General features: G+C 42.8%; 1 protein-coding gene across 6 annotated transcripts in view; it reads left to right on the top strand.

Annotated features, from left to right (window-relative positions):
- The window catches only part of ST3GAL4 (ST3 beta-galactoside alpha-2,3-sialyltransferase 4), a 176,764-nt gene that overhangs the window by 78,528 nt on the left and 75,448 nt on the right, over positions 1–22,788 (top strand). For all 6 annotated transcript variants that reach the window (XM_060787110.2, XM_060787117.2, XM_060787113.2 and 3 more), the window contains exon 2: positions 22,272–22,396. The gene's annotated coding sequence lies outside the window, so the exon portion shown is untranslated. The remainder of the gene's footprint in view (positions 1–22,271; positions 22,397–22,788) is intronic.

Below are 22,788 nucleotides of genomic sequence, written 5' to 3' on the forward strand. Positions count from 1 at the left end.
TCACTAATAAAACATTATATAACAAAAATGGAATAGGTAAAGGTAAAGTTTTCCCCTGACATTAAGTCTAGTTGTGTCTGACTCTGGGGGGTAGTGCTCATCTCAATTTCTAAGCTGAAGAGCCAGCATTGTCCATAGACACCTCTAAGGTCATGTGATCATCATTACTGCATGGAGCGCTGTTACCTTCCCACCAGAGCGCTGCCTATCAGTCTAGTCACATATGCATGTTTTTAAACTGCTAGGTTGGCAGAAGCTGGGGCTCACACAGGGAGCTCATTCTGTTCCCCGGATTTGAACCTATGACTTTCCAGTCAGCAAGTTCAGCAGCTCAGTGGTTTTACCCATTGCGCTATTGGGGGCTCCCGGTGACCTCCTTCTTCTGTTAGGCCTTTCTGTTCACATTCAGAATTGGTACAGGTGAAGTGGTATTGCTGATCCAATAGAATTCTTTTGTATCACCAATCCTAGAAATATTATTTATTTATTTCTGGCATTTGTACCCCGTCTCTTCTCTACCCCCCGAAGGGGGACTCAGGATGGCTTACATTAGTAATGGTGCAGGACCGATACATCACAATTACAATAATATAACACAATCAAATGCAAAACAATCATTAAAACCCAATACATATAGCATTAATTAAAACAATAAAGCAAAGTCACAATGTCATCTGCCACAACGCCATTTCAGTGTCCATTATGGTGCAAATTACATCTGCTGCCCAAAGGCCTGGTCCCAAAACCACAATTTTAATTTTTTTCTGAAGGCCAGGAGGGATGGAGTCGATCTTATTTAATTTGGGAGTGCATTCCATAGGTGGGGGGCCACAGCCGAGAAGGCCCTGTCTCTCGTCCCTGCCAAACACTTTTGCGAGGTTGACAGAATATCTGTTAACACTGGGAAAATCACAAAGCCCAATGCGGAGAGGAAATGAGTGAAGACTGAGCATTCTTGTGCTGAGTATGGAATTATTGTTGGTTGGAAAATGCCTTGAAAACAGGAAGGTAATGGTATGAAATGGAATAGATGGAATTCTGGTCAGGAATTCCCACTTACATAGAATTTCTTCTTTCTCAAGATGGAAGAAACCAGGCACATAACTTTGGAAAGTTATATTTTTGGATAACAACTCATTACTTTTGTATGGAAAATGATGATGGTGAGGGGGAATTCTGGAAGATACAGTTTTTAGAAAGCAGATAATCCGGTGTGTGTGTGTGTGTGTGTGTGTATATATTCCCATCGTGATCAGCTGTGAATCGCACATATGGTTTATTCCTGCGCTCGCGCAGGCAGCATCAGAAATTCTCGAGACCAATTTGACAAGTAGCCCCGCCCACTCTCCCCATCAGTATAAATAGCCTGTGGGAGGGGCTACTGCCCAGTTCTTCTCATCCACCGCTACAAGCAGCTAGGAATTTGAGACCTCGTTAGACTGCCCTCAATTCGATTTAAACTTATAATAGCGATCTAGGACTCTCTTAAACAGTTTGCCCAACTTAAAAATTAGAAATTATAAGAGTGATGTCCACCATCTCCTTTAAAACAAATGTGTGTCATGTCCTAATAAGTTTCCGGACAACGATGCACACCTCAATTGCTTATTGTGGACTCGCTGTTTTGGGTTTTTTAAAAAAGAATTTCACCCTCCTTCTTCATCCTCCTCCTTTTTGCCGCTTGGGCCCCATGCGGCACCGCAGCAAGAGGCCCCAGGTGGCAAAGAGGAGGAGGAGGAGCAAGGTAAGGAGGGCAAGGGAGAAAGAAGAGCCACCCCTTCATCCTCCTTACCTTCCCCTTCCTCCTCCTCACCACTGCATGGGGCCTCTTGCTACTGCTTGGGCCCCGCGACTGAGGAAGTGCTGCAGGGCCCAAGCAGCGGCAAGAGGCCCCATGTGGCGATGAGGAGGAGGAAGAGGAAGGTAAGGAGGGCAAGCAGGGAAGGTGAGGGGGCGTCCCTACATTGTGGAATTTCACTTATCACGGTGGTCTAGGAACATAACACCTGCGATAAGTGAGGGATCACTATATGCATATATGTATGTATGTGTATGTATGTATATATATATGTAAATATGTATATGTATATATACACATACATACACATATACACACACTATATATAAACTATATATGAACTTTATTTATATCCTGTCACCATCTCCTAGAGCAGTGTTTCTCAACCTGGGGGTCGGGACCCGTGGGGGGGGGGGGTCGGGAAGGAGGTATTAGAAGGGTTGCCAAAGCCCATCAGAAAACACAGTATTATCTGTTGGTTATGGGGGTTATGTATGGGAAGTTTGGCCCAATTCTATCATTGGTGGGGTTCAGGATGCTCTTTGATTATAGGAAAGCTATACATCCCAGCAACTACAATTCCCAAATGTTAAGATATTTTTTAACCAAACTTCACCAGTGCTTTCATTTGGGCATATTGACTATGCGTGCCAAGTTTGGTCCATATTGGGCATATTGAGTATGCGTGCCAAGTTTGTAGGTGAACGACAACTCTAAAACTCAAGGTCAATACGCACCAAACCCTTCCAGTATTTTCTGTTGGTCATAGGAGTTCTGTGTACCAAGTTAAAATATGTATAAATATGTGAGAGGAAGCCACAGGGAGGAGGGAGCAAGCTTGTTTTCTGCTTCCTTGGAGACTAGGACGCGGAACAATGGCTTCAAACTACAAGAGAGGAGATTCCATCTGAACATTAGGAAGAACTTCCTGACTGTGAGAGCCGTTCAGCAGTGGAACTCTCTGCCCCGGAGTGTGGTGGAGGCTCCTTCTTTGGAAGCTTTTAAGCAGAGGCTGGATGGCCATCTGTCAGGGGTGATTTGAATGCAATATTCCTGCTTCTTGGCAGGGGGTTGGACTGGATGGCCCATGAGGTCTCTTCCAACTCTTTGATTCTATGATTCTAAGTTTGGTTCAATTCCATTGTTGGTGGAGATCAGAATGCTCTTGGATTGTAGGTTAACTATAAATCACAGCAACTACAATTCCCAAAGGACAATATCAACCCCCTCCCCCAACCCCACCAGTATTCAGATTTGGGCACATTGGGTATTTGTGCCAAATTTTGTTCAGTGAATGAAAATGCATCCTGCATATCAGATACTTACATTAAGATTCATAACAGTATTACAGTTATTAAAGTAGTAACGAAAATATTTTTATGGTAGGGGGTCACCATAACATGAGGAACTGTATTAAGGGGTCACAGCATTATGAAGGTTGAGAACCACTGTCCTAGAGGAATTCGGGCAGCTCTCAAAGCACTCAAGGTGCAAACAAGCAAAATACAAAAAGTGTAAAGGCAATACCACAAAAGCAATAACAACCAACATAAGCATCACAACCCCCCTGGTTAAGATCAGTAAAATGCAACAATATCTATTATCTGCAAGTATAAAACAATTGGAATCAATATCTGTCTCATAAAGTGCACAGTGAAATAGTCTCAAATATGTTCATTAAGGGATTCTAAACATGGTGAAAGGCTTGTTGAAACAGCCATGTCGGAATAAGTGTGCTTTGATATGACTGCAAACTCGCTACTCAGCTTTCATTGTTCTTTGACTTTGTTGCACACAATTCTCGAGATGAGCCGTGCTTTTCCTCTGACCCTGGTTGCGCACCTTGCTTTGCTCAAAGGAGCCAGCGGGAATCATGCGCTCTCAGGAGTTCTGCTGTGCGCCTTTCTCTCATGAAGTGCCTCTTGTTCTTCTAAGTACATCAGCATCCTATTATGTGTTCACTCCTGGGAGGAACTTTAGCCTCATTAAGGATTCCTAAAAATGTGTTTTTCACATGAAGTAAAAAGGCCTCCTTTGTTGCCCGTGACTTTGATTGAAGCGATCCTTTCATTTTTAGAGGATTATCTCGGTTGCATCCGGGTTCATTCCTCCTTTAGGGAATGACCTTCAGTCTTGTGCCTGTTGTTCCCTGGACCAGCTGATGTGCTCAGTACCGACTGGTGCCTTCTGTTCTTGTCCCCTTCTGCCCTTTGATGATTGCATGTTCAGGCCTTGTCATGGACTCAGCCAAAATACAGCAACCGAAATAACCACTGTTAGTCTCTGCTAAGTAGATCCATTGCATCAAAGGGAATTAGGTAAACCCACACTTAGATGTTGGGTGGGGAGTAGCATTAAATTATGCCCCCAAAATGAGTTAAACCACTGTGCCAGCAGGACTGAAGACTGACAGGTTGCAGGTTCAAATCCAGGGAGAGTGTGGATGAGCTCCCTCTCTTGGCTCTAGCTCCCCATGTGGAGACATGAGAGAAACCTCCCACAAGGATGATAAAACATCAAAACATCCAGGCGTCCCCTGGGAAACATCCTTGCAGATGGCCAATTATCTCACACCAGAAGCGACTTGCAGTTTCTCAAGTCACTCCTGACACAACAACAACAACAACAACAACAAAAACAAACAATAATATGGCTGCATCCAAATGCGATTCAACATTCAGGGACTTAGTCCAGGGCCTGCCCAATATCAGTTCACATACATCAACTACGTCAATTATTTATTTATTCATTATTTGCAGTTCTTATATTCCAGTTCTTACGATTGCTGCTAAGTCTGCTGACCAAATGCCTAATGCCTAGTCCCAAAATCACAATTTGTGCTTTTTCTGAAGGAAAGGAGAGATGGCACCAACCTAATTTCACTGGGGAGTGAATTCCACAGATGGGGGGCCACTACCGAGAAGGCCCTGTCTCTCGTTCCCACCAATGCGTTTGCGAAGAAGGAGGGGCCGAGAGCAGGGCTGCGCCGGACAATCTTAAATTCCAAGGTGGATTGTAGAGGGAGATAAAATATATTATTTCGTTTGAGTGGAGGAATACATTGCTTTTTGAGAATTTCTTCAGTTGCTGTTCTATATCCATTGTTGGAGTATGTGGCTTTCTTCTTTAGGACAAATGAGTACCATATTTAAATATTGCTACCTATTCACTGCCCAGAAAAGTACAAGCCATTAACCTAGTTGGCAGCAGTAAAGTAATTTCATATAAGGAAGTTCCTCGCTGTTTGATGTAATCAGTGGTGGAATTTCTGTTATGAACCCGGACTTGGCTGTTTGCTATATGAAAATACATTAAGGATGTTTAATGTTGATTTGTTTTCCAAGAAACTCAGTTATGGTGACCTTATGTCGCAAGACCCGGATTTTTCACCTTTGGAGCTAAGTTAAGTCTATTGGGTGCTAGCCTTAAGAGATTGACTGCAGCAACATAGAAGAGCTTTAGAAAAGAAAAGGTGGTTGATCTGAGAAGGTGAAGCTGCTGAGATAATTCAAGTGAACTGGCTGAGAAATAACTCACCTTTTTTGGTAAGATATTTCTTTTGATGAGGCATTTTAAGAAGGCATTTTTTTGTCTCTTTGGAGGCTAAAATCCAAATTTTTCCATGTTCTTCACTCTGTAGAGAGTAAGGCAAAACTGTGTTGATGTACTTTCTGGAAATAACCAAAGACAACGTTGTACGGTGACTTAACTTTCTTGTGAGTTAAAATAATGTGGTTATTAATTTATCGTGTCAGGAGCAACCAGACAGTTGTATTACATTTTTAACAAAACAAACAAACAAACAAGATAAAACACGAAGTTTTTAAGTTTGGTAGGTGTGAATGTTTCAACTGACCACCTTGATTAGCATTTGATGGCCTGGCAGTGCCTGAGGCAATCTTTTGTTGAGAGGTGATTAGATGTACCTGATGGTTTTCTCTTTGTTGTTTTGCTGTTGTAATTTTAGAGTCTTTTAATACTGGTAGCCAGATTTTGTTCACACCTAGCTCCAACTGGCAAGAGTTCTTTGTCCCACCCTGGTCTTTCCACAGATATATAAACCCTATTTTCCTAGTTCCAACAGACCTCACGACCTCTGAGGATGCTTGCCATAGATGCAGGTGAAACATCAGGAGAGAATGCCTCTAGAACATGGCCATATAGCCCGAAAAAACCTACAACAACCAAGAGATTCCGGCCATGAAAGCCTTTGACAATACATTGTCCTCAAGTTGCTATGGCTCTCGTCCTCCTCATTTTTTCCATACAACAAACTTGTGAGGTAGTGGAAGCTAAGACAGAGACTCTGGCTCAAATCTCTACAAGTGAACTGCAGTGTAGAATGTAAATTCAAGTCTTCTTTCAGTTCTTGTGGGTTTTTTCGGGCTATATGGCCATGTTCTAGAGGCATTTCTCCTGACGTTTCGCCTGCATCTATGGCAAGCATCCTCAGAGGTAAGGTCTGCTGGAACTGGGAAAAAAGGGGGTTTATATATCTGTGGAATGACCAAGTCTTCTTTTTTTATCCATCCTCTAGTACTTCTTTTTCTCATTCGCCATGTCCCTAGACTCCACCAGCCCTTGGTTTCTTATAGCCATTTTAAACTTGCCCTCAAGGCACAGACCACGGTCTCCTTGCTTTTTCTTGCTGCTGTGTAAATCCATGGATTTAGTGGGCCGCTGTTATCTCTCTCTGTGTTGAGACTAACCAGATGCTACAGTCTGGATCTCAAGGCTGAGAAATGCAAATTTGAGACATGTTTGCTTTGCTTTGACTCATTTCTGATGATGTCTGGAATAACCTGTTGCTGTGTTCACGACAATCAGTCCCAAGTTTCTCTAATTTAATCCAAATAAAGATATGGAAAGACAGTCATGCATTTATAATGCTGTGTAGAGATAAAGTATTGTGCTCGTATAAGAAAAATAGCTCTGGGTTTCCTGTGAGTTTTCTGGTCTGTCTGGCCATGTTCCAGAAGCATTCTCTCCTGAAGTTTCACCCTCATCTATGGCAGGCATCCTCAGAGGTTGAGGGGCTATGTCTGCCTTTTTGTCCATTTTAATAAACTTGGGTTATTAATGTAAGAATTAAACTCATTGCTATGTGTGCTGGCACAGCTGTGCCAGGAGATTTGATTCTTTTTCTTGCACTGTTAGTTTGCACGAATCTATCCAAGTTATGCTTTTTTGCAATTGGGAAGCTTTCCCCATAGAATCATAGAATCAAAGAGTTGGAAGAGACCTCATGGGCCATCCAATCCAACCCCCTGCCAAGAAGCAGGAATATTGCATTCAAAACAGCCCCGACAGATGGCCATCCAGCCTCTGTTTAAAAGCTTCCAAAGAAGAAGTCTCCACCATGATATCGTATATAGTCGAATAAATCATAGAATTTGAAGGCATCACAAGATCACCTAGTCCAAGTAAAGCACATCAGAAAGATGTCCACCCAACCTCTCTTTAAAGACCTTCAGAATCATAGAATCATAGGATCATAGAGTTGGAAGAGACCTGGTGGGCCATCCAGTCCAACCCCCTGCCAAGAAGCAGGAATATTGCATTCAAATCACACCTGACAGATGGCCATCCAGCCTCTGTTTAAAAGCTTCCAAAGAAGGAGCCTCCACCACACTCCGGGGCAGAGAGTTCCACTGCTGAACGGCTCTCACAGTAAGGAAGTTCTTCCTAATATTCAGGTGGAATCTCCTTTCTTGTAGTTTGAAGCCATTGTCCCGTGTCCTAGTCTCCAAGGAAGCAGAAAACAAGCTTGCTCCCTCCTCCCTGTGTCTTTCTCTCACATATTTATACATGGCTGTCATATCTCCTCTCAGCCTTCTCTTCTTCAGGCTAAACATGCCCAGCTCCTTAAGCCGCTCCTCATAGGGCTTGTTCTCCAGACCCTTGATCATTTTAGTCGCCCTCCTCTGGACACATTCCAGCTTGTCAATATCTCTCTTGAATTGTGGTGTCCAGAATTGGACACAATATTCCAGGTGTGGTCTAACCCAGGTTGCAATCATAGGGCCAACAACCTATCAATCATTATTAGAGCCTTTAGATCTGCCCCTTTCCCAGGTTTCGGAGGGAAAGGGGGACTTTTAGTTCAGTCTCACAGTTTGAAGCCTTACAGTAGGACGTGTGGGCTTCTCTCTATCCCACCTGTAAAAAGCTTCGCTTCTTACAGCTCTGCTGGGGTTAAAGATTTAGATTTACAGCCAGCTTTGCTGGGGTTAAAGAAACAGATCTACACCAAGCTCTGCCGGGGCCAAAGATATAGATCTACAGCCAGCTTTTGCTGGGGAAAAAGGAAAACCTCTACAGCTTTGCTGGAGAGTAAAGTTACAGTTCCACAGCCTTCGTGGAGAAACTAAAAGGACACCAGCGCGGCAGATCTGCAGCAACCATTGCCTGGTGGACCACTCGGGCTATCCATAACGCAGCTTGGAGCCGGGAGTTGGGGCCTCACGCCAGCAGGGTTAAGAAAGATTGCCCAAGGAGGGGTCGAAATGTTTCCCTAAAGAAGATAGGAGCAGTTTATTAAACAGTTGCCTGTCCCTTGTCGGTAGATCAAGAAAGCTACCAGTTTTGCAAGATTATATGGCATTTTATTCATTTGTTTGAAGATTTAAGTCTTAATAAAGAAATTTGTTGGACTTACTTTGAGTCTCTACAAAACTTTGTTTTGGGAAATCTAAGGGACCCTTTAGCTGAGGCACCCCGGCGTCCCGTTGGGCATACAGAAAGCACGTCCCATAAACAGACATTGTCATAGGCCCAGTGCGCGACAGCACACTATGCCTCTGGAATGATTCCCATCAAATATTTTGCAGCAGGAATTGGCACAACTGCTGGGATACTGACAAACAACATAGACACCGTGCATTGAAATGTCCTGTATATCACTGTATTTATTGTTTCCTCCTTGACACTTCCAGATAGGCCCAGAGATTAGAAACAACTAGGTAATTAATGCAGAGAGTTATTAATTGTTAGATTTCCCACTATTGTCGCAAGCCAGAGTGTATGCAAAGTAGAAAAAATACTGAATGACTATAAACATCCAACTTACAAGCGACTCATAGTAAAGAATAGGGGCGAGACAACATGATGTGAGAGAAATCAACCTGTAGGAAGGTAAAATCACTCCTGAAAGGGTTGTCATGGGGAAAAGGGTCTCCACTGAAGCTTTTTCACCAATCCTTGTTTCCACAACAAGCCAATTTTTTCAAAATTCAATTATCACAGGGACAGAAAGTGAGGAGAAATCTTCTGAACATGGGCACAGGCAGCAAAACAAACTTCACAGGGGTATTAGCCCTTCCCTATGATTTACACACACACATGCACACATACACACACGTGTGTATGTGTGTGTGTGGAGTTGCATTTTAACATGTGCATTCATGGCATTCCCCGCATCTACCCAGCTTGGAACTCTATCAAAAAAAGAGATCAGATGAGTCTGGCATGACTTGTTTTTGATAAATCCATGTTGACTATTAGTGATGGCCGCCTTTGTTTCTAAGTGTTTGCAGACCACTTCCTTAACAATCTTTTCCAGAATCTTGCCTGGTATCGACGTGAGGCTGACTGGACAGTAATTGTTTGGGTCATCCTTTTTTCCCTTCTTGAAGATTGGGACCACATTGGCTGTCCTCCAATCTGCTGGAACTCTTCTCCCATTCTCCAAGAACTTCTGTCAAACTTCTTCAGCACATGGTGTAAAATACCTGGAATGGCGTGGATAGGTGGTATAAACAGCAGGGAGAGCATCTCGATAGTCTAAAGCTCAACTATACCATTCTGTCTCCCTTGGCTGCAAAAAAACATTGCTGAAATTAGGTGGAAGTAAAAGAGACATCTTGCATTGCTAGTCTTTGAAACTCTTGGTTGCAGGAGAGTGTTTGAGCACCCTGTTGCCTCACAGTGAGCCATTGCCAGTACTTTCAAAATTTGCTGACAGCAGTGGTACCAATATTTTGTGATGGAAGGATGGATCTTGATAACTTGGAACCCAGAAAACTAATCCCATATGGGGGTTCCCTCCCATATGAATCTCACACAAAGGCCATATGTCTTGGTTGTCCTCCAAGTGACCTGTTTATTATTGTTCTTAATATCCATTGGATCCATTCCTTTAGTTTTAAGAAGAGGAATCCTAGTCATAAGCATTTGACTTGGCGTCCCAAATTTTACTTTCATCTTTAGGCGTGTGCTGTTGGTTGTGCCCAAGATACGGGTGTGACATTGCTGACCTTTGTTTAGATGTAGGAAGGCACTCCCAGTTTCAAAAGGTCCTGTGGTTCTGAGAAATGAATCCCGAGGAAAAGCAAATGGGGACTGGCTTCCTGTTAGGGACCTGCGATAACACATGTCCAACCTTTTGGTTGTTACAAAGAGTGGAATTTTTTACAGACTGGACAATAGACATCTTGTAAGTAGTTGAGTCCCCCAATATGGCAATTTCCATGTCACTGGAGATTAGAGGGATCATCAGAGTCACATCCAACTATTTTCCAGGAACTGGACATGCTGCGAGGATGTCTACAGGGAGCTCTTAAAGAAACTTGGAAATCTTTGAGGATGCTTGTTGAAGTTTATCCAGCTTGAAGAAATAGCTGCATGCTTAGCCTCTGTTCCATTTGCTCGCCAACAACATGGAAATGAATGTTTTGGGAACATACGTTGCATAAAAGGGGAGAAGTAGGACCTGGAGCTATAGATGTGGAGATGTAGCTACCATGTTGTTTTAACAATCTCTGTAAAAGTAGTCATTTCTGGGAAATGCTAGAAGAATAGTTAAGTTATTAGGTAAGGATCTATGCTACCAGTGTGGTATAGTGGTTTGAGTGCTAGACTACAGTTCTCAAGACTGCACAGTCATGGAAACACATTGAGTGCCTTGGGCAAGTCAAATTCTCTCGGCTTCAGAGAAAGGCAAATCCCTTGAACTGATGTAGGCAAGAAAAGGATAATGATAGACTCACTACAGCAGATGTGCGCAAACATCAGCCCTCCAGGTGATTTGGACTTCAACTCCCACAATTCCTAACACCTGGAGGGCCTAAGTTTGCCCATTCTTGCAGTACAGGGTCACCATAAGTTGGAAGTGACTTGAAGGTACACAACAACACCAAAGAATTTACAAATCAGACCCATGAACAAATGTCTAGTCCAGGGGTCCTCCAACTTTTCAAACATAGGGCCAGGTCACAGTCCCTCAAACTGTTGGAGGGCCGGATTATAATTTGAAAATAACATGAATGAATTCCTATGCACACTGCACATATCTTATTTGTAGTGCAAAAAAACACACTTAAAGACAATACAATAATTAAAATGAACAATTTTAAACTTATTAGTATTTCAATGCGAAGTGTGGACCTGCTTTTGGCAGATGAGATAAGATTGTTGTTGTTGTGTGCTTTCAAGTCGTTTCAGACTTATGTTGACCCTGAGTGAAGGCCAGGTAAATGACTTTGGAGGGCCGAATCCGGCCCCCGGGCCATCGTTTGAGGACCCCTGGTCTAGTCTCTAAGAGCAATGCCCCTGGCTTTGATGGAGAACTTTCTTGTACAACTTTTGTTTCTATTCAGTGGGATATTCTATTATTTGGCATTTTCTTTTCCATCTTGAGGCTGGAGATCAACACCATCCGTTTACTCCCTCTCCTTCGTTTTAGCTAGTCTGAGAATTTATAATCTCACTGACCTTCATACAATATCTGTGTTGGTATCAAAACCTACTTATATCTGAAGAGTTCATTTTGTGTCTCGTTTTATCTTTCTGCTGTTAGAAATATGTAATCCCTGCGTAATGTTGTGCTTCTCATTTCTAGAATACAGCAATATAGAATATGGTTATGAAAATGATTCCAGCAAACTTTTGCTTTGACATAAAGAAGTGTTTAGAAAATCTGGTTGAGGTAAAAAAACCCCGCATAGTCCCATGATAAGGTATATGTATAATGATATTCCTGGCTTCTAAACTAAGATAATTTGGTATTTACGAGTATGCTAAGAGAGTACGGTGGACTAGTGCTGTGCACTTATGGCTATAGCTATTCGAGATTATCCTAACAAAGGGAATAATAATAATAATAATAATAATAATAATAACAACAACAACAATAATTTTATTTCTTACCCCTCTGCTCATGGCCCGAGAAGGGAGGTCTCCACTATAATTGTTTGAGCAAAACCATTTAGACATAGTGTAGAGTTCCTAAAGAAACCACTAATGCTGCCTTTCATGTATGCTAGACAGTTCAAGCAGGCATTATGGAAACTCCCATGAGCTACTTCTCTTTCTCTTTCTAAGAGGAGAAAATGACACGACTCCAGTGAAAGGAGGAAATAAAGCCCAAGTGTGTCTGCATTTAGATTTTAAATAATTAAATAAATAAAAATCAGGAAAGGGAAATGCCAGTAGCTCTTTCTATATCGTTCCCTAATGTCATTTCAGGTTTCTTGCTATAGCATTTGTGCCACAATCCACAACAGGAATAGACTTCAGAGCTCTGTTTGGACTGCCTGTAAGGGTTGGGTCAAGTAGGCCAATTCCTCCATTCAGTAGAGCAGGCACACATTTATTCAAATGTTATAGTCAGATGGATTGGAAATTGGTTTGGTTAACAATGTTTTAACTTAGATGAATGGTTAGAAGGTATTTATTTATTTATCGTGTCAACAGCAACCATTGTATTACATTTCTAACAGAACAAAACAAACAAACAGATTAAAAAATAACACAGATTTTGCAAACTTGGTAGTTGATTAAATGTCCTTTGACCAGTATCTGGCCACTTGGAGCGCTTCTGGTGTTGCCGCAAGAAGGTCCTCCATTGTGCATGTGGCAGGGCTCAGGTTGCATTGCAGCAGGTGGTCTGTAGTTTGTTCTTCTCCACACTCGCATGCCGAGGATTCCACCCTGTAGCCCCATTTCTTGAGGTTGGCTCTGCATCTCGTGGTGCCAGAGCGCAGTTTGTTCAGCGCCTTCCAAGTTGCCCAGTTTTCTGTGTGCCCAGGGGGGAGTCTCTCATTTGGTATCAGCCTGCCACTTTTGGACTCTCGCTTGCTGGGGTGTTCCAGCGAGTGTCTCTGTAGATCTTAGAAAATTATTTCTTGATTTAAGTCGTTGACATGCTGGCTGATACCCAAACAAGGGATGAGCTGGAGATGTCACTGCCTTGGTCCTTTCACTATTGGCTGCTACTTCCTGGCGGATGTCAGGTGGTGCAATACCGGCTAAGCAGTGTAATTTCTCCAGTGGTGTAGGGCGCAGACACCCTGTGATAATGCGGCATGTCTCATTAAGAGCCACATCTACTGTTTTAGTGTGGTGAGATGTGTTCCACACTGGGCATGCGTAGAAGGTATGATCATCAAGTTTGCAGACGACACCAAATTGGGAGGGATAGCCAATACTCCAGAGGACAGGAGCAGGATTCAAAACGATCTTGACAGATCAGAAAGATGGACCAAAACTAACAAAATGAAGTTCAACAGGGACAAATGCAAGATACTCCACTTAGGCAGGAAAAACGAAATGCAAAGATACAGAATGGGGGACGCTTGGCTTGAGAGCAGTATGTGTGAAAAAGATCTTGGAGTCCTCGTGGACAGCAAATTAAACATGAGCCAACAATGTGATGTGGCAGCAAAAAAAAGCCAGTGGGATTTTGGCCTGCATCAATAGGAGCGTAGTGTCTAGATCTAGGGAAGTCATGCTACCCCTCTATTTGGCTTTTGTTAGACTACACCTGGAATATTGTGTCCAATTCTGGGCATCACAATTCAAGAGAGATATTGAGAAGCTGGAATGTGTCCAGAGGAGGGAGACTAAAATGATCAAGGGTCTGGAGAACAAGCCAAACTTCCCACACGGAACCCCCATGGCCATCAGAAAATACTGTGCTTCCTTATTTATTTATTTATTTATTTATTTCACGTATTTCTACCCCGCCCTTCTCAACCCCCGAGGGGGGACTCAGGGCGGCTTACAAAAGGCACAATTTGATGCCAACACAACAATACAATACATATATAGACAACAGTTATAAACAATTAAAACAATCAATTATACATCACTATCAATAAAACCAGTCTAGTGCTCAACGTTCGCCAGCTCAGAATCCGTAAATTCATTCCACATTGTCAAATCCTATCAATTCTAGTCGTCATTGTCCTTTGTCTATCTGCCAGATTACCCAAAAGCCTGGTCCCACATCCATGTTTTTAGTTTCCTTCTAAAGGAGAGGAGGGATGTCGATGACCTAATCTCCCCGGGGAGTGAATTCCATAGGTGAGAGGCCACCACCGAGAAGGCCCTGCTTCTCGTCCTCACCAACCTCACTTGTGATAGAGGTGGGGCCAAGAGCAGGGCCTCTCCAGAAGATCTTAAACTCCGAGGTGGGACGTAGAGGGAGATGCGTTCGGACAGATACGCTAGGCCGGAGCCATATAGGGTTTTATAGGTCAAAACCAGCACTCTGAATTGTGCTCAGAACTGGATCGGCAGCCAGTGGAGCTGACATAACAGAGGGGTGGTATGTTCCCTGTATGACGCTCCGGTAAGTAATCTGGCCGCCACCCGCTGGACTAATGGAAGTTTCCGAACAGTCTTCAAAGGCAACCCCACGTAGAGTGCGTTGCAGTAATCTATTCGGGATGTAACAAGAGCGTGGACCACTGTGGCCAGATCTGTCATTGTCTTTGGCAACCCCTCTGACGCCCCCTCACGACCCCTCCAGGGGTCCCAACCAGGGCCGTAGCCAGAAAAAAATTTCGGGAGGGGTTGAAATTTTTGCGGGGGGGGGGGGTTTGAAATTTGGGGGGGGGGGTTGAAATTTTCACGGGGGGTTGAAATTTGGGGGGGGGTTAAATTTTCACCGGGGGGTTTGAAATTTTTGCGGGGGGGGGGTGAAATTTTCGCTGGGGGGTTGAAACCTGCCTCCTAGCTCATGCTGAAGCAAAGAATACAGCAGGGTGCAGAGCAGCCTTCAATAGCCTGCAACTCCGCCCCTGTCAACGACCTCCACCAAGTCTGGCCTCCTTAATGAGAGCATTCAACACACACACACAACTTGGTTGCTTCACTACATCGGCTACTGCTGCAAGTAATGACAGTGTGCATAAATAGTCAATATTTGCTTGAGATAGAACTTGCAGTTCTGGAGGGACTCTTAATTTTTTGTATCTCATAGACTTAGCATGGGAATTTGGTTAACCAGTTAAAATTCATGAGTAAACCAGGTTTTTTAAAAAATCTGAAACATTTCGGGAGGGGTTTGAACCCCTAAAACCACCCCCTCGCTACAGGCCTGGTCCCAACCCCCAGGTTGAGAAACACTGCCTGAAAGCCATTTTTTTCCTTTTTCCAAGTTAGGCTCTGCCCACTCTCTCTGAACCAATGACTAACTCCATTCATTTCCCTCCAAAACCTTCCTTTCTAAACACGCTCCCTTCAGGAAATGAGTTACTAACATGGATTCCCCCGGCACCCTTTCCAAATGGCTGCCGAACTTCTTGGGCCTACTTTCTAGGCTTTTCCTAGCCTAACAGGTAGGGAGGGGATTCACGACACCATCCATTGGGGATGCTTGGATTATGTGTTCCTGCCTAGCAGAATGAGGTGGGACTGAATGTCCCTTGTGGTCTCTTCCAATACTGTAATTCCATGTTATGCTTCACACCACACACAGAGGCAAATATATACGTGAAACATTGATGATGAAGTTTTCTATTTGTATTTTTAAGGAAAAAGAGCAGAAATCATTTTATTAAATACTAGCCGTCCCCTGCCACGCGTTGCTGTGGCCCAGTCTGGTGATCTGGAAAATAAAGTAATGAGAAAGTGTTGGTTTCTAATATAAGTAATTTCTTTCTGCTTTGTGAGTAAACAGTATTTTTTGTTCCTTTGTCAGTGTTGATGTGGAGAGTGCCTGGTTTGCCTACTCTGGAATATGCAACATAGAATTGTCCACCTTTAAGGGTCCCTTTCAAATCTCTGATACTATCTCTGTGTGAGAATCATATATATCTATCTATATCTATGGCTGGGTGGCTCTATGTCAGCTGGGCATTGATTACATTTTCTTGCCCTGGTGAAGGGAATTGGACTGGATGGCCTTAAGTATTTTCTGTTGGTCATGGGGGTTCTGTGTGGGAAATTTGCGCCAATTCTGTCATTTGTGGGATTCAGATTGCTCTTTGATTGTAGGTGAACTATATTGTAGGTGAATCCCAGTAACTACAAATCCCAAATGTCAAGGTCTGTTTTCCCCCAATTCCATCTGTGTTCATATTTGCGCATATGGAATATTTCTGCTAAGTTTGGTCCAGATCCATCATTGCTTGAGTCCACAGTGCTCTCTGGATGTAGGGGACTCCCAAATTCAAGGTCAATGCCCACCAAACCCTTCTACTAGTATTTTCTGTTGGTCATGGGAGTCCTGTGTGCCATGTTTGGTTCAATGCCATAATTGGTGGAGTTCAGAATGCTCCTTGATTGTAGGTGAACTATAAATCCCAGCAACTACAATTCCCAAATGACAAAATCAAAAATTTTTGAGTGAAGGACATACATTGCCCTTCCTACGGACATTAGACTAGCACCATCTCTAATGGTATTCCGCCAAAAAGTGAAGACCTGGCTGTTTGAGCAGGCGTTCCAATAATTAGTGCAATGATTGGTTAATGAACACTGGAATGGAACAATGGATGACGAATCTGGAACATGTTTTTGATGACGAGACGACAGTGAATGGGTATTGTAGTAACTGTTTATTAATTGTGTAAATGTGTTAGGTTGTTAACTGTTTCTATACTGTAGCACTGAATTTTTGCTGTTCGTATTTGTTGTGAACCGGTGTGAGTCGCCTTCGGGCTGAGAACAGCGGTATATAAGTAAGGTAAATAGATAAATAAATAAATACATTGAGTTGTTAGGTGTATGCTGTCCAAATTTCGTGTCAATTGGCCCACTGGTTTTTGAGTTCTGTTTTGAGTCCCACAAACTAACATTACATTTTTATTTATATAGACTAGCCATCCCCTGCCACGCGTTGCTGTGGCCCACATGGGGGTTCTGTGTGGGAGGTTTGGCCCAATTCTATCGCTGGTGGGGTTCAGAATGCTCTGTGATTGTAGGTGAACTATAAATCCCAGCAACTACAACTCCCAAATGTCAAGATTCTATTTTCCCCAAACTCCACCCGTGTTCACATTTGGGCATATTGAGTATTTGTGTAGAGTTTGGTCCAGATCCATCATTATTTGAGTACACAGTGATCTCTGGATGTAGGTGAACTACAACTCCAAAACCAAAGGACACTGCCCACCAAACCCTTCCAGTATTTTCTGTTGGTCATGGGAGAACTGTGTGCCAAGTTTGGTTCAATTCCATCGTTGCTGGAGTTCAGAATGCTCTTTGATTGTGAGTGTACTATAAATCCCAACAACAACTCCCAAATGACAAAATCAGTCCTTTTGAGTGTATGACATACATTGGGTTGTTAGGTGTCTTGTGTCCAAATTTGGTGTCAATTCGTCCAGCGGTTTTTGAGTTCTGTTAATCCCACAAACGAACATTACATTTTTATTTATATAGATTGCGCATTGAAATTTTCCCTTTTCTTGGTGGGAGCAGCTGTGCCCGTCAACAGGAAGTGTGAAGTGTAGGCATATGAACATATTGTAATTATATTCCCCACCGTGTTCTTGAGCAGCTGAACAAGCAGAAAGACATTGCCAAGCAAGCTGTTTTGCTGGCTCCGCCAGGACTCTGCGATCCCCGAGTGTCATAAAGCATGAGATGGATTCCTCAATTCAACTTCTGCCCGGTTTTTGAACAAGCAGCGCGTCTGGTGCAAACCTCTTGATTGTCAAGCGAATGTCACCTGAAAGATGGTCACTTTGAAAGTAGGCAGTCCTTACAGAAAGGTGGTCTTTTCAGTCTTACAATCTGGCATGTATTTGGATACCTACTTTGTTTTGTTTGTTGTTTAAAATTATCTTTGTGGGGTGGTCATGCTGCCCTTGAGTTTTACCTGTGGGTTCTGTGTGGGAAGTTTGGCCCAATTCTATTGTTGGTGGGGTTCAGAATGCTCTTTGATTGTAGATGAACTATAAATCCCAGTAACGACAACTCCCAAATGTCAAGATCTATTTTCCCCAAACTACACCAGTGTCCACATTTGGGCATATTGAGTATTCGTGCCAAGTTTGGTCCAGATCCACCATTGTTTGAGTTCACAGTGCTCTCTGGGTGTAGGTGAACTACAACTCAAAAACTCAAGGTCAGTGCGTACCAAACCCTTCTACTAGTATTTTCTGTTGGTCATGGGAGTTCTGTGTACCCAAAACCACAATTTTAATTTTTTTCTGAAGGCCAAGAGGGATGGAGTCAATTTTATTTCATTTGGGAGTGCATTCCATAGGCGGGGTGCCACAGCCGAGAAGGCCCTGTCTCTCGTCCCCGCCAAACGTATTTGAGATGTTGACGAAAGCGAGAGCAAGGTGTCCCCGGATGATCTTAGGTTGTGAGATGGGACGTAGAGGCCGATGCGTTCGGACAAGTAAGCTGGGCCAGAACTGTATAGAGCTTTATAGTAGCATACCTTCCATCAAAGAATTAAAGCCCCTAAGGCTTCGAGTGTTTCAAAGCCCAACTCAAGATATTCAACCAAATTAGATGGGCTCAAGATAGAGTTTCCTGATTTTTTCTGGAGAGGCTCTTTATCTTTAGCATCCTGATGGCAAGCAGCCATGATCCTCTCCATGCTGGGAAGTCTTTGACATATTGTTTTAGTTCCGGCAGGACTGAAGACCGACAGGTCGCAGGTTCGAATCCGGGGAGAGGCGGATGAGCTCCCTCTATCAGCTCCAGCTCCTCATACGGGGACATGAGAGAAGCCTCCCACAAGGATGATAAAAACAAATCATCCAGGCGTCCCCTGGGCAACGTCCTTGCAGATGGCCAATTCTCTCACACCAGAAGCGACTTGCAGTTTCTCAAGTCACTCCTGACACGACAAATAATAATAATAATAATAATAATAATAATAATAATAATAATAATTCTGGCCTCCTAGTCAAGGGCAAAGTTTTTATAAAACCAAATTTCCCTGCTATCTTTACATCACAACATTGCTGCAATATTTGCCCACAAACAATTTCAAGGATATAGATCCTGGTTTTTTTTTTCCAACTAGGGATCATTTTATAATGTCAGCTCCCTCTTGTGGCTCTTTAACCATTTCACCTTGCTATTTCTACTATTTTGTGCAAAGAGCATGGCAATTTTCCCTAAAGCCTACAATTTTCTCTCCAAAATCACATGAGTGTTTCAGAGAAGAATAATTTCCTTATACCCTTTGAGAGTGTGTAGGAAAAAACTGCAGATTTATTTTCATTTTCTTAAGTAAAAAAGCACACAGTGGAAATTATTTATTCATGACTTGAGGGCAGTACGTGTGAAAAAGATCTTGGAGTCCTTGTGGACAGCAAGTTAAACATGAGGCAACAATGTGATGTGACGGCAAAAAACCCCCCCAAAAAACAAAAAAACAATGAGATTTTGGCCTGCATCAATAGGAGTTTAGTGTCTAGATCCAGGGAAGTCATGCTATCCCTCTATTCCTCCTTGGTTAGACCACATCTGGAATATTGTGTCCAATTCTGGGCACCACAATTGAAGAGAGATGTTGACAAGCTGGAATGTGTCCAGAGGAGGGCAACTAAAACAATCAAGGGTCTGGAGGACAAACCCTATGAGGAGCGGCTTAAAGAGCTGGGCATGTTTAGTCTGAAGAAGAGAAGGCTGAGAGGAGATATGATAGCCATGTATAAAATACGTGAGAGGAAGTCATAGGGAGGATGGAGCAAGCTTGTTTTCTGCTTCCCTGGAGACTAGGACACGGAACAATGGCTTCAAACTACAAGAAAGGAGCAAGCTGCAGATGTCCGGGGCGCCCAAGGTATAGAAAAAAGAGATAGAGTGGCTCTGGGCCCAGAAAAACACAACTCTTTTACCTGTCTGGCCTGCCCTTGTATCCTATTACCGTACCTCCTCCTCTGCCTCTCAGATCTCGCTCCTAAGACTGTAGTGAAGTGGTGCAGGTGCGCAGGTGCGAGATCTGAGAGGCAGAGAAGGAGGTACAGAATAGGAAAATTACAATATTGAAATCAAATCTGATGCTTTTAACATTTTTATTTGGTGTACGTTGGAAGAGGGGTAGTCTTATACAGCAAGTATATCCCAAACTCTATATTTTAACTGGAAAAGTTGGGGGTCGTCTTATAAACCCAGTCTTATATGCCGGAATATACGGGTACATTTAATCTTCAGTTTTAAAGATGTTACTCTCGGCTTGATCTTAGTTGGCAGGATGTGAACCACCTTCTCTGAATAGTCCTGAGTCACTTTTATCCAGAAATGTTTTGTGTTTGAGACTTAAGAATAAATAACCATTTAAGCTACAACAACAGTAATGACAGACAAGGGGATTTAGCAACAGCCCTTCATTGTTTTGTATTAGATGGGAGCTGTTTTTGTGAAGGTCTAGGGCCAGAGGAGGTTTTACTAGCTGTGTCCTCCTTTGTACAAAAGGCCATATGGATCCACAAAGTCATCCACAGGCTCCACCTGCCACATGATTCCAACTCTCTGGCTCTATGACTTGTTCTGCTGACAGATTAATATGTGATGGTTTAGCTCAAATTCATTTAAATAGATTGTTTAAATATATACTTGTATGGAAGTTTGGATAGCACTGTTATGTCAAGCAGGACATGGTAAAGTGAAAGACTTAAATGGTCATTCATTTTCTATTTTTTAAAATGTCATAATCCCAATCCTGTTACACTGGCTGAATCCAAACAACTTGTGAAAGGTCGCTCAGGCCCCATCTACACGGCCAACATGAGGAAGAACTTCCTGACTGTGAGAGCTGTTCAGCAGTGGAACTCTCTGCCCCGGAGTGTGGTGGAGGCTCCTTCTTTGGAGGCTTTTAAACAGAGGCTGGATGGCCATCTGTCAGGGGTTATATGAATGCAATATTCCTGCTTCTTGGCAGGGGGTTGGACTGGATGGCCCATGAGGTCTCTTCCAACTCTATATTTTAACTGGAAAAGTTGGGGGTCGTCTTATACGCCCAGCCGTCTTATATGCCGGAATATATGGTAAATTTATCCCTTTGGAGATCCTTATCATGGGGGAAGCAAGTTGGATAGGCAGCAAGATGCTGTTTTGTTTCACTGCCTTGCACCAGCGCTTCGGCCCAGGGTGCCGGCCAACCATGTCCTCTTCCAGAGAGATTTCATTCTCCCCATCGTGAGCCTCACTCCTTTTCTCACTACATTTCATTAGACACGCACAGCTATTTTTGTTGTTCTCATTCTTTTATTCCCTTAGGAGGCTTTGGAAAATATTATCGTAACAGTGAGAAATGTTAATGCAAGCAGCCCTAGAATTCTTAGCCAGAATTAGAAGAGGTGATGAAAGTTGAGGAAAAGGGGGATTTGTTTTGGGAGTTCCATATGGTCTTAATACTCAAATACCCTGAGGGCAGCAGATCTTGAAAAGATGCAGGGACAACTCTGGTTAGTACTTGGATGGGAGACCACCAATACCAGGTGATGTAGGATATATTTCAGAAGAAGGAACTGGGAAAAAAAAACACTTATGAGTATTCCTAGCATAAGAAAACCCTATGAAATATATGGGGTTGATACAAGTTGACAGGCTCAAAACGAATTACCAAAATACTTTGTATTTAGTTATGGTCTGATTCCTTGCCACCCTATATGAGAGCCATGCATGGCTTAGGACCTTTTACTCTAGCACTTAAGACCTGGCTTTTTACTAGAGCATTCAATTTCTGTTAATTTTTAATTTCTGTTTGTATGTATTTTATCTTTTACAATTTAGCTGTAAATCGCCTAGAGCATTCTCGGATGGAGGGCGATTAATAAGTAATTAAATATGATGATGATGATGGTGATGATGATGATCCAGGGGTCCTCAAACGTTTTAAACAGAGGGCCAGGTCATAGTCCCTCAAACTGTTGGAGGGCCGGATTATAATTTGAAAAAAAAGAATGAATTCCTATTCACAATGCACATATCTTATTTGTAGTGTAAAAAAACCCTTTAAAATAATACAATAATTAAAATGAAGAACAATTTTAACAAATATAAACTTATTAGTATTTCAATGAGAAGTGTGGGCCTGCTTTTGGCTGATGAGATAGGGTTGTTGTTGTTGTTGTTGTTGTTGTGTGCTTTCAAGTCGTTTCAGACTTAGGTTGACCCTGAGCGAGGGCCGGGTAAATGACCTTGGAGGGCCGTTTCCGGACCCCGGACCTTAGTTTGAGGACCCCTGGTCTGATCTATTTCTATGTGACTTTGTTTTTATTGGACGTGGTCAGTTTGTTCTCATTGTAGAACACATGTTTTTGTTTCTGTTTTGCAGATGGGGACTCAGAGGCGTAGAACCTTTAAGTATTCTGTCCAAAGTGATGTAGTAGCTCAGCTTTAACTTGAAATAGGAAGTCCTTCAGCATCTCAACTTCACCAACAGCGCATAACTCCCAACAAGTAAGTATATGGAGTACATTCAGCAGTTACCTAGATGGAACGAAATGGAAACCTAATGATAAAATGTTTTTTGAATGATTACATAAGTAGTTATATTAAAAACAGATGCAGACAGTCCCCGGGTTACAAACATTCGACTTACAAATGACTTATTGATACAAATGGAGAGAGATAACAGGAAGTGAGAGAAATCTACTCCTAGTTAGGGAAATTCAATCCTGGAAGAGTTATTGTTATAGAATCATAGAGCTGGAAGAGACCTCATGGGCCATCCAGTCCAACCCCCTACCAAGAATGGGGAAAAGGTGTCTCCACAGAAGCTTTCTCACCAACCCTTGTTTCCATGACAAGCCACATTTTTCAAAATCCAATCAAAGGGACAGAAAGTGAGG

The sequence above is a fragment of the Anolis sagrei genome, chromosome 7 (assembly GCF_037176765.1).
Source record: "Anolis sagrei isolate rAnoSag1 chromosome 7, rAnoSag1.mat, whole genome shotgun sequence".
NCBI classification, from domain to species: domain Eukaryota; kingdom Metazoa; phylum Chordata; class Lepidosauria; order Squamata; family Dactyloidae; genus Anolis; species Anolis sagrei.